The sequence below is a fragment of the Sinohyriopsis cumingii genome, unplaced genomic scaffold (assembly GCF_028554795.1).
Source record: "Sinohyriopsis cumingii isolate HCF-2022 unplaced genomic scaffold, ASM2855479v2 utg004324l, whole genome shotgun sequence".
NCBI classification, from domain to species: Eukaryota; Metazoa; Mollusca; class Bivalvia; order Unionida; family Unionidae; genus Sinohyriopsis; species Sinohyriopsis cumingii.
The window spans coordinates 1-10,036 of record NW_028316720.1 but is presented as its reverse complement, the minus strand read 5'-3'; the positions used below and the strand labels follow the sequence as shown (position 1 = coordinate 10,036).

Sequence of the window (10,036 nt, the reverse complement as noted above, 5' to 3'; positions counted from 1 at the left end):
TGTTTTTCCATATACCTCAATGCTAATGTTTTGTGAAATAAATATACTTTCTGTCCTACTTGGGCATGCATGTCACACGCTGTCATATAGAACAATGCTAGATTGTCAATTTGACAATGACATAACCAGGTACTCCATTGCATTTAAGAGAGATAACTCTACTGGAACTAGACAGGGGTAAGAGTTATCTAGTCACAACAAGCACATTTTCAGTCATGTGTACCATATTTTAAAAAAATCATAAAAAATACAAAATATGATCTAGATAGAAATTAACACAAACTCACATGTTGCCAAGAGGCTCAACTTTTTTTTAAGCCAAACAGAAAGTACAAGTCTTACATAATGCACCAATCACAGCTAGTTTTGTTCTTTAATTCTGAATACAATGTTCCATACACCTTAAGCTCCGCCCACCTGGACTTGCGCAATTGGTACCGTTATACCTATAGCAAACCTTAATTTTTCCAATAATCTGTGAAATAGTTCGGGACTGTATAAGTAACAAATATACTTAGTCTCACTTGTGAAAAACAATTTGATGAGGTACTAACCTATGTCTTATATGAATGTGTATAGAAATGTCATTGAGCTGTTTGAACTATTGTTTTCATACTTTTGCTTCACCATCAAAATCATCTTTTGAAATAAAATGAATTCTTTCAACTATGAGTTGTATCTTATTCATATCAGCAATTATTGAACTTCACATAGGTGATATGGGATAAATCACATTATATCATATTATGTAATAACTAGGTCAAAGGTCAATGTACCAAATAGTATGCACCTGTCCTACTTCAAAATGTACAATTCACCTAAAAGAAAGGAATTTATATTTGTTTGGTAGGTGCAGAACTTAACATCAGAGACAGGTGGACATGACCCAATCTTATTATAAAGTATAAGCTTTGACCACTTTACACTATCTACAGATACAAGAGGTCACTAACCACCAGTCCTCACACAAAGGTCCACCTACCCATCCTCTTTGTAACACAAATAGTAAGCTTTCCTTCTTTGTAATGTGAATAAAATTGTTTCAATAAGCCAGTCAGTCACCAAATATAGTAAATCGCAGCTTCTAAGTGGTTATGTTTGGATTGGGAGGTGAAATTAGGGGAATAAAATACAGAAAAATGCCAAATATAAACACTAAGTATAGCACATCAAATGGAGTTAAAAACAAGAGGAAAGTGTTTATCTAAAAGGGAGAGGTAGCTTATGATAAAGGAATTAAAGGTGGCAAAATCAGCAATGTGAAAAATGAGAAGTGAAAGTTTGATGACCTTACCTTGGACAAATATATGGGGCAGGGCCCAACAGGTCCAAGGACAGCCCAAAGGCAACTGTGCTATAACATCCCTTACAGAACCCAAATTTCAAGTGAAGTTGTGTTCATTTCCATCTAATATAAAAGGGTGAATAATTTAGATAATATAGATACATATAAAGTATATTTCTTCTACATAAGAATTTAATAATAATTGGCATAAGATAGAGAGAAACTTATCTCAGAGCCAAGCAGAACATACCTTATCAGTTTTTAAACTTGTAAACTTTACTGTGAGAAATTATCAAATTGCTTCTACTTACATTTGCATCAAGATTGAGGGCTAATATAATACTTCACAAATCTTCTCTTTATTTTCATAATCAGTCACAGAAAATGTGAGATTTTATTTCCTTGAAATGTTATGACTGGTGTAAGGGAGATAACTGAATGATATACATAAGGTGTGGTAACCTTGAATACATTATCCATGTAATATAGATGAGTTCATCAACAACCTGTATTAACTTCATTGCAATTAAATTATCTCAAAATACATTACTGACAAAGTGAGAACCTAACATTTAGACTCCTATGTTTAGTGGAGACCTCAAGAGTCATGTAATTTTAATTTCTAAGATGACACAGCTCTTTCATATCACATAGTTCATATTTTCTACAATGCTGGCATGTAGAGTGCAGCCTTCCATAACCATGCAGATATCATCTCATGCCAATTTGGATTCTTGCGATGGGATGCAAAGTTTCAAGAACAGTGTGGATTTGAATGGAATGAATATGCACTGTGTGACTAAAATGGTTATCATTCTGTAATGTTGGACCAAACATGGAAATTCCACAGGAGCAGCTTGACAGAAAGAAATAGGATTAATTGAAAGTCAATAGTAGATTATAATTGGGCTTATACAAGTGCCAATGGGAAATGCTGACTTAAGGAAACTGTTCTTGTTTGTTGGTATTCACTGCTACTTCAACAAAAGGGAATGCAAGAGAACTGAACTAACTACATGAACAATTTCAAAGCAGGAGAGTGTAAAAAAAAAAGGGACAATTAGAGCAGGACAATTCAAATCAAAATGGGAAGGAATACCAAATCCTTAATAAATTACCTAAAAATTACTCATGCCAGAACATCCCACATGGTACAAGTGATCTATCTACAAGTGTACTTAGAATGTTCTCTATCCTGGTTTATGGCATGCCTTATAAGAACAAGATAGTTGTTTTTGTACACATGATTTTTTCATCTTTTGCAGGTACAATAGCCAATATTTGGCCAAAATCAACTATATTATGTTTACATAACTTATTTTGTTGCATGCATTCCAATCTAGGAGGTAACAGCACATACATAAAGGCATCAGGTAACACAAGCCTATATCTATCATAGCTATAGTTATCAAAAGTACCCATCCAAAGCCATCTTGTGCTATTTTCTAAAGATTTCATACATTTTATTCTTAAAGAACTTTCAATATTTGACCAAAAGTGTTCAGCATACATTTGTTTTCCTACATCAAACTAGTATAGTTCATAAATGCCGCCCACATGTATGCGTTTCTATGGAAACACTGTGAGGCTATTCTTTCCTTTAGGTATCACGGTACCAATTGTTTTTCCATATACCTCAATGCTAATGTTTTGTGAAATAAATATACTTTCTGTCCTACTTGGGCATGCATGTCACACGCTGTCATATAGAACAATGCTAGATTGTCAATTTGACAATGACATAACCAGGTACTCCATTGCATTTAAGAGAGATAACTCTACTGGAACTAGACAGGGGTAAGAGTTATCTAGTCACAACAAGCACATTTTCAGTCATGTGTACCATATTTTAAAAAAATCATAAAAAATACAAAATATGATCTAGATAGAAATTAACACAAACTCACATGTTGCCAAGAGGCTCAACTTTTTTTTAAGCCAAACAGAAAGTACAAGTCTTACATAATGCACCAATCACAGCTAGTTTTGTTCTTTAATTCTGAATACAATGTTCCATACACCTTAAGCTCCGCCCACCTGGACTTGCGCAATTGGTACCGTTATACCTATAGCAAACCTTAATTTTTCCAATAATCTGTGAAATAGTTCGGGACTGTATAAGTAACAAATATACTTAGTCTCACTTGTGAAAAACAATTTGATGAGGTACTAACCTATGTCTTATATGAATGTGTATAGAAATGTCATTGAGCTGTTTGAACTATTGTTTTCATACTTTTGCTTCACCATCAAAATCATCTTTTGAAATAAAATGAATTCTTTCAACTATGAGTTGTATCTTATTCATATCAGCAATTATTGAACTTCACATAGGTGATATGGGATAAATCACATTATATCATATTATGTAATAACTAGGTCAAAGGTCAATGTACCAAATAGTATGCACCTGTCCTACTTCAAAATGTACAATTCACCTAAAAGAAAGGAATTTATATTTGTTTGGTAGGTGCAGAACTTAACATCAGAGACAGGTGGACATGACCCAATCTTATTATAAAGTATAAGCTTTGACCACTTTACACTATCTACAGATACAAGAGGTCACTAACCACCAGTCCTCACACAAAGGTCCACCTACCCATCCTCTTTGTAACACAAATAGTAAGCTTTCCTTCTTTGTAATGTGAATAAAATTGTTTCAATAAGCCAGTCAGTCACCAAATATAGTAAATCGCAGCTTCTAAGTGGTTATGTTTGGATTGGGAGGTGAAATTAGGGGAATAAAATACAGAAAAATGCCAAATATAAACACTAAGTATAGCACATCAAATGGAGTTAAAAACAAGAGGAAAGTGTTTATCTAAAAGGGAGAGGTAGCTTATGATAAAGGAATTAAAGGTGGCAAAATCAGCAATGTGAAAAATGAGAAGTGAAAGTTTGATGACCTTACCTTGGACAAATATATGGGGCAGGGCCCAACAGGTCCAAGGACAGCCCAAAGGCAACTGTGCTATAACATCCCTTACAGAACCCAAATTTCAAGTGAAGTTGTGTTCATTTCCATCTAATATAAAAGGGTGAATAATTTAGATAATATAGATACATATAAAGTATATTTCTTCTACATAAGAATTTAATAATAATTGGCATAAGATAGAGAGAAACTTATCTCAGAGCCAAGCAGAACATACCTTATCAGTTTTTAAACTTGTAAACTTTACTGTGAGAAAATTATCAAATTGCTTCTACTTACATTTGCATCAAGATTGAGGGCTAATATAATACTTCACAAATCTTCTCTTTATTTCATAATCAGTCACAGAAAATGTGAGATTTTATTTCCTTGAAATGTTATGACTGGTGTAAGGGAGATAACTGAATGATATACATAAGGTGTGGTAACCTTGAATACATTATCCATGTAATATAGATGAGTTCATCAACAACCTGTATTAACTTCATTGCAATTAAATTATCTCAAAATACATTACTGACAAAGTGAGAACCTAACATTTAGACTCCTATGTTTAGTGGAGACCTCAAGAGTCATGTAATTTTAATTTCTAAGATGACACAGCTCTTTCATATCACATAGTTCATATTTTCTACAATGCTGGCATGTAGAGTGCAGCCTTCCATAACCATGCAGATATCATCTCATGCCAATTTGGATTCTTGCGATGGGATGCAAAGTTTCAAGAACAGTGTGGATTTGAATGGAATGAATATGCACTGTGTGACTAAAATGGTTATCATTCTGTAATGTTGGACCAAACATGGAAATTCCACAGGAGCAGCTTGACAGAAAGAAATAGGATTAATTGAAAGTCAATAGTAGATTATAATTGGGCTTATACAAGTGCCAATGGGAAATGCTGACTTAAGGAAACTGTTCTTGTTTGTTGGTATTCACTGCTACTTCAACAAAAGGGAATGCAAGAGAACTGAACTAACTACATGAACAATTTCAAAGCAGGAGAGTGTAAAAAAAAAAGGGACAATTAGAGCAGGACAATTCAAATCAAAATGGGAAGGAATACCAAATCCTTAATAAATTACCTAAAAATTACTCATGCCAGAACATCCCACATGGTACAAGTGATCTATCTACAAGTGTACTTAGAATGTTCTCTATCCTGGTTTATGGCATGCCTTATAAGAACAAGATAGTTGTTTTTGTACACATGATTTTTTCATCTTTTGCAGGTACAATAGCCAATATTTGGCCAAAATCAACTATATTATGTTTACATAACTTATTTTGTTGCATGCATTCCAATCTAGGAGGTAACAGCACATACATAAAGGCATCAGGTAACACAAGCCTATATCTATCATAGCTATAGTTATCAAAAGTACCCATCCAAAGCCATCTTGTGCTATTTTCTAAAGATTTCATACATTTTATTCTTAAAGAACTTTCAATATTTGACCAAAAGTGTTCAGCATACATTTGTTTTCCTACATCAAACTAGTATAGTTCATAAATGCCGCCCACATGTATGCGTTTCTATGGAAACACTGTGAGGCTATTCTTTCCTTTAGGTATCACGGTACCAATTGTTTTTCCATATACCTCAATGCTAATGTTTTGTGAAATAAATATACTTTCTGTCCTACTTGGGCATGCATGTCACACGCTGTCATATAGAACAATGCTAGATTGTCAATTTGACAATGACATAACCAGGTACTCCATTGCATTTAAGAGAGATAACTCTACTGGAACTAGACAGGGGTAAGAGTTATCTAGTCACAACAAGCACATTTTCAGTCATGTGTACCATATTTTAAAAAAATCATAAAAAATACAAAATATGATCTAGATAGAAATTAACACAAACTCACATGTTGCCAAGAGGCTCAACTTTTTTTTAAGCCAAACAGAAAGTACAAGTCTTACATAATGCACCAATCACAGCTAGTTTTGTTCTTTAATTCTGAATACAATGTTCCATACACCTTAAGCTCCGCCCACCTGGACTTGCGCAATTGGTACCGTTATACCTATAGCAAACCTTAATTTTTCCAATAATCTGTGAAATAGTTCGGGACTGTATAAGTAACAAATATACTTAGTCTCACTTGTGAAAAACAATTTGATGAGGTACTAACCTATGTCTTATATGAATGTGTATAGAAATGTCATTGAGCTGTTTGAACTATTGTTTTCATACTTTTGCTTCACCATCAAAATCATCTTTTGAAATAAAATGAATTCTTTCAACTATGAGTTGTATCTTATTCATATCAGCAATTATTGAACTTCACATAGGTGATATGGGATAAATCACATTATATCATATTATGTAATAACTAGGTCAAAGGTCAATGTACCAAATAGTATGCACCTGTCCTACTTCAAAATGTACAATTCACCTAAAAGAAAGGAATTTATATTTGTTTGGTAGGTGCAGAACTTAACATCAGAGACAGGTGGACATGACCCAATCTTATTATAAAGTATAAGCTTTGACCACTTTACACTATCTACAGATACAAGAGGTCACTAACCACCAGTCCTCACACAAAGGTCCACCTACCCATCCTCTTTGTAACACAAATAGTAAGCTTTCCTTCTTTGTAATGTGAATAAAATTGTTTCAATAAGCCAGTCAGTCACCAAATATAGTAAATCGCAGCTTCTAAGTGGTTATGTTTGGATTGGGAGGTGAAATTAGGGGAATAAAATACAGAAAAATGCCAAATATAAACACTAAGTATAGCACATCAAATGGAGTTAAAAACAAGAGGAAAGTGTTTATCTAAAAGGGAGAGGTAGCTTATGATAAAGGAATTAAAGGTGGCAAAATCAGCAATGTGAAAAATGAGAAGTGAAAGTTTGATGACCTTACCTTGGACAAATATATGGGGCAGGGCCCAACAGGTCCAAGGACAGCCCAAAGGCAACTGTGCTATAACATCCCTTACAGAACCCAAATTTCAAGTGAAGTTGTGTTCATTTCCATCTAATATAAAAGGGTGAATAATTTAGATAATATAGATACATATAAAGTATATTTCTTCTACATAAGAATTTAATAATAATTGGCATAAGATAGAGAGAAACTTATCTCAGAGCCAAGCAGAACATACCTTATCAGTTTTTAAACTTGTAAACTTTACTGTGAGAAATTATCAAATTGCTTCTACTTACATTTGCATCAAGATTGAGGGCTAATATAATACTTCACAAATCTTCTCTTTATTTTCATAATCAGTCACAGAAAATGTGAGATTTTATTTCCTTGAAATGTTATGACTGGTGTAAGGGAGATAACTGAATGATATACATAAGGTGTGGTAACCTTGAATACATTATCCATGTAATATAGATGAGTTCATCAACAACCTGTATTAACTTCATTGCAATTAAATTATCTCAAAATACATTACTGACAAAGTGAGAACCTAACATTTAGACTCCTATGTTTAGTGGAGACCTCAAGAGTCATGTAATTTTTAATTTCTAAGATGACACAGCTCTTTCATATCACATAGTTCATATTTTCTACAATGCTGGCATGTAGAGTGCAGCCTTCCATAACCATGCAGATATCATCTCATGCCAATTTGGATTCTTGCGATGGGATGCAAAGTTTCAAGAACAGTGTGGATTTGAATGGAATGAATATGCACTGTGTGACTAAATGGTTATCATTCTGTAATGTTGGACCAAACATGGAAATTCCACAGGAGCAGCTTGACAGAAAGAAATAGGATTAATTGAAAGTCAATAGTAGATTATAATTGGGCTTATACAAGTGCCAATGGGAAATGCTGACTTAAGGAAACTGTTCTTGTTTGTTGGTATTCACTGCTACTTCAACAAAAGGGAATGCAAGAGAACTGAACTAACTACATGAACAATTTCAAAGCAGGAGAGTGTAAAAAAAAAAGGGACAATTAGAGCAGGACAATTCAAATCAAAATGGGGAAGGAATACCAAATCCTTAATAAATTACCTAAAAATTACTCATGCCAGAACATCCCACATGGTACAAGTGATCTATCTACAAGTGTACTTAGAATGTTCTCTATCCTGGTTTATGGCATGCCTTATAAGAACAAGATAGTTGTTTTTGTACACATGATTTTTTCATCTTTTGCAGGTACAATAGCCAATATTTGGCCAAAATCAACTATATTATGTTTACATAACTTATTTTGTTGCATGCATTCCAATCTAGGAGGTAACAGCACATACATAAAGGCATCAGGTAACACAAGCCTATATCTATCATAGCTATAGTTATCAAAAGTACCCATCCAAAGCCATCTTGTGCTATTTTCTAAAGATTTCATACATTTATTCTTAAAGAACTTTCAATATTTGACCAAAAGTGTTCAGCATACATTTGTTTTCCTACATCAAACTAGTATAGTTCATAAATGCCGCCCACATGTATGCGTTTCTATGGAAACACTGTGAGGCTATTCTTTCCTTTATAGCAAACCTTAATTTTTCCAATAATCTGTGAAATAGTTCGGGACTGTATAAGTAACAAATATACTTAGTCTCACTTGTGAAAAACAATTTGATGAGGTACTAACCTATGTCTTATATGAATGTGTATAGAAATGTCATTGAGCTGTTTGAACTATTGTTTTCATACTTTTGCTTCACCATCAAAATCATCTTTTGAAATAAAATGAATTCTTTCAACTATGAGTTGTATCTTATTCATATCAGCAATTATTGAACTTCACATAGGTGATATGGGATAAATCACATTATATCATATTATGTAATAACTAGGTCAAAGGTCAATGTACCAAATAGTATGCACCTGTCCTACTTCAAAATGTACAATTCACCTAAAAGAAAGGAATTTATATTTGTTTGGTAGGTGCAGAACTTAACATCAGAGACAGGTGGACATGACCCAATCTTATTATAAAGTATAAGCTTTGACCACTTTACACTATCTACAGATACAAGAGGTCACTAACCACCAGTCCTCACACAAAGGTCCACCTACCCATCCTCTTTGTAACACAAATAGTAAGCTTTCCTTCTTTGTAATGTGAATAAAATTGTTTCAATAAGCCAGTCAGTCACCAAATATAGTAAATCGCAGCTTCTAAGTGGTTATGTTTGGATTGGGAGGTGAAATTAGGGGAATAAAATACAGAAAAATGCCAAATATAAACACTAAGTATAGCACATCAAATGGAGTTAAAAACAAGAGGAAAGTGTTTATCTAAAAGGGAGAGGTAGCTTATGATAAAGGAATTAAAGGTGGCAAAATCAGCAATGTGAAAAATGAGAAGTGAAAGTTTGATGACCTTACCTTGGACAAATATATGGGGCAGGGCCCAACAGGTCCAAGGACAGCCCAAAGGCAACTGTGCTATAACATCCCTTACAGAACCCAAATTTCAAGTGAAGTTGTGTTCATTTCCATCTAATATAAAAGGGTGAATAATTTAGATAATATAGATACATATAAAGTATATTTCTTCTACATAAGAATTTAATAATAATTGGCATAAGATAGAGAGAAACTTATCTCAGAGCCAAGCAGAACATACCTTATCAGTTTTTAAACTTGTAAACTTTACTGTGAGAAATTATCAAATTGCTTCTACTTACATTTGCATCAAGATTGAGGGCTAATATAATACTTCACAAATCTTCTCTTTATTTTCATAATCAGTCACAGAAAATGTGAGATTTTATTTCCTTGAAATGTTATGACTGGTGTAAGGGAGATAACTGAATGATATACATAAGGTGTGGTAACCTTGAATACATTATCCATGTAATATAGATGAGTTCATCAA

At 33.5% G+C, this 10,036-nt stretch overlaps 1 long non-coding RNA gene across 2 annotated transcripts; it reads right to left on the bottom strand.

The window, feature by feature from the left end:
* Positions 1-768: 768 nt before the first annotated feature.
* On the bottom strand, positions 769-9,990 carry LOC149769213 (uncharacterized). 2 transcript variants are annotated; one of them, XR_016419345.1, is made up of 4 exons: positions 9,544-9,990; positions 7,105-7,218; positions 4,200-4,313; positions 769-1,408 (listed from the first exon to the last, which is right to left on the bottom strand). It is a non-coding gene; the product is annotated as an uncharacterized LOC149769213 (long non-coding RNA). The 2 variants fall into 2 exon arrangements; XR_016419344.1 differs by lacking the exon at positions 769-1,408 and having other exon boundaries at positions 3,674-4,313.
* Positions 9,991-10,036: the final 46 nt, after the last annotated feature.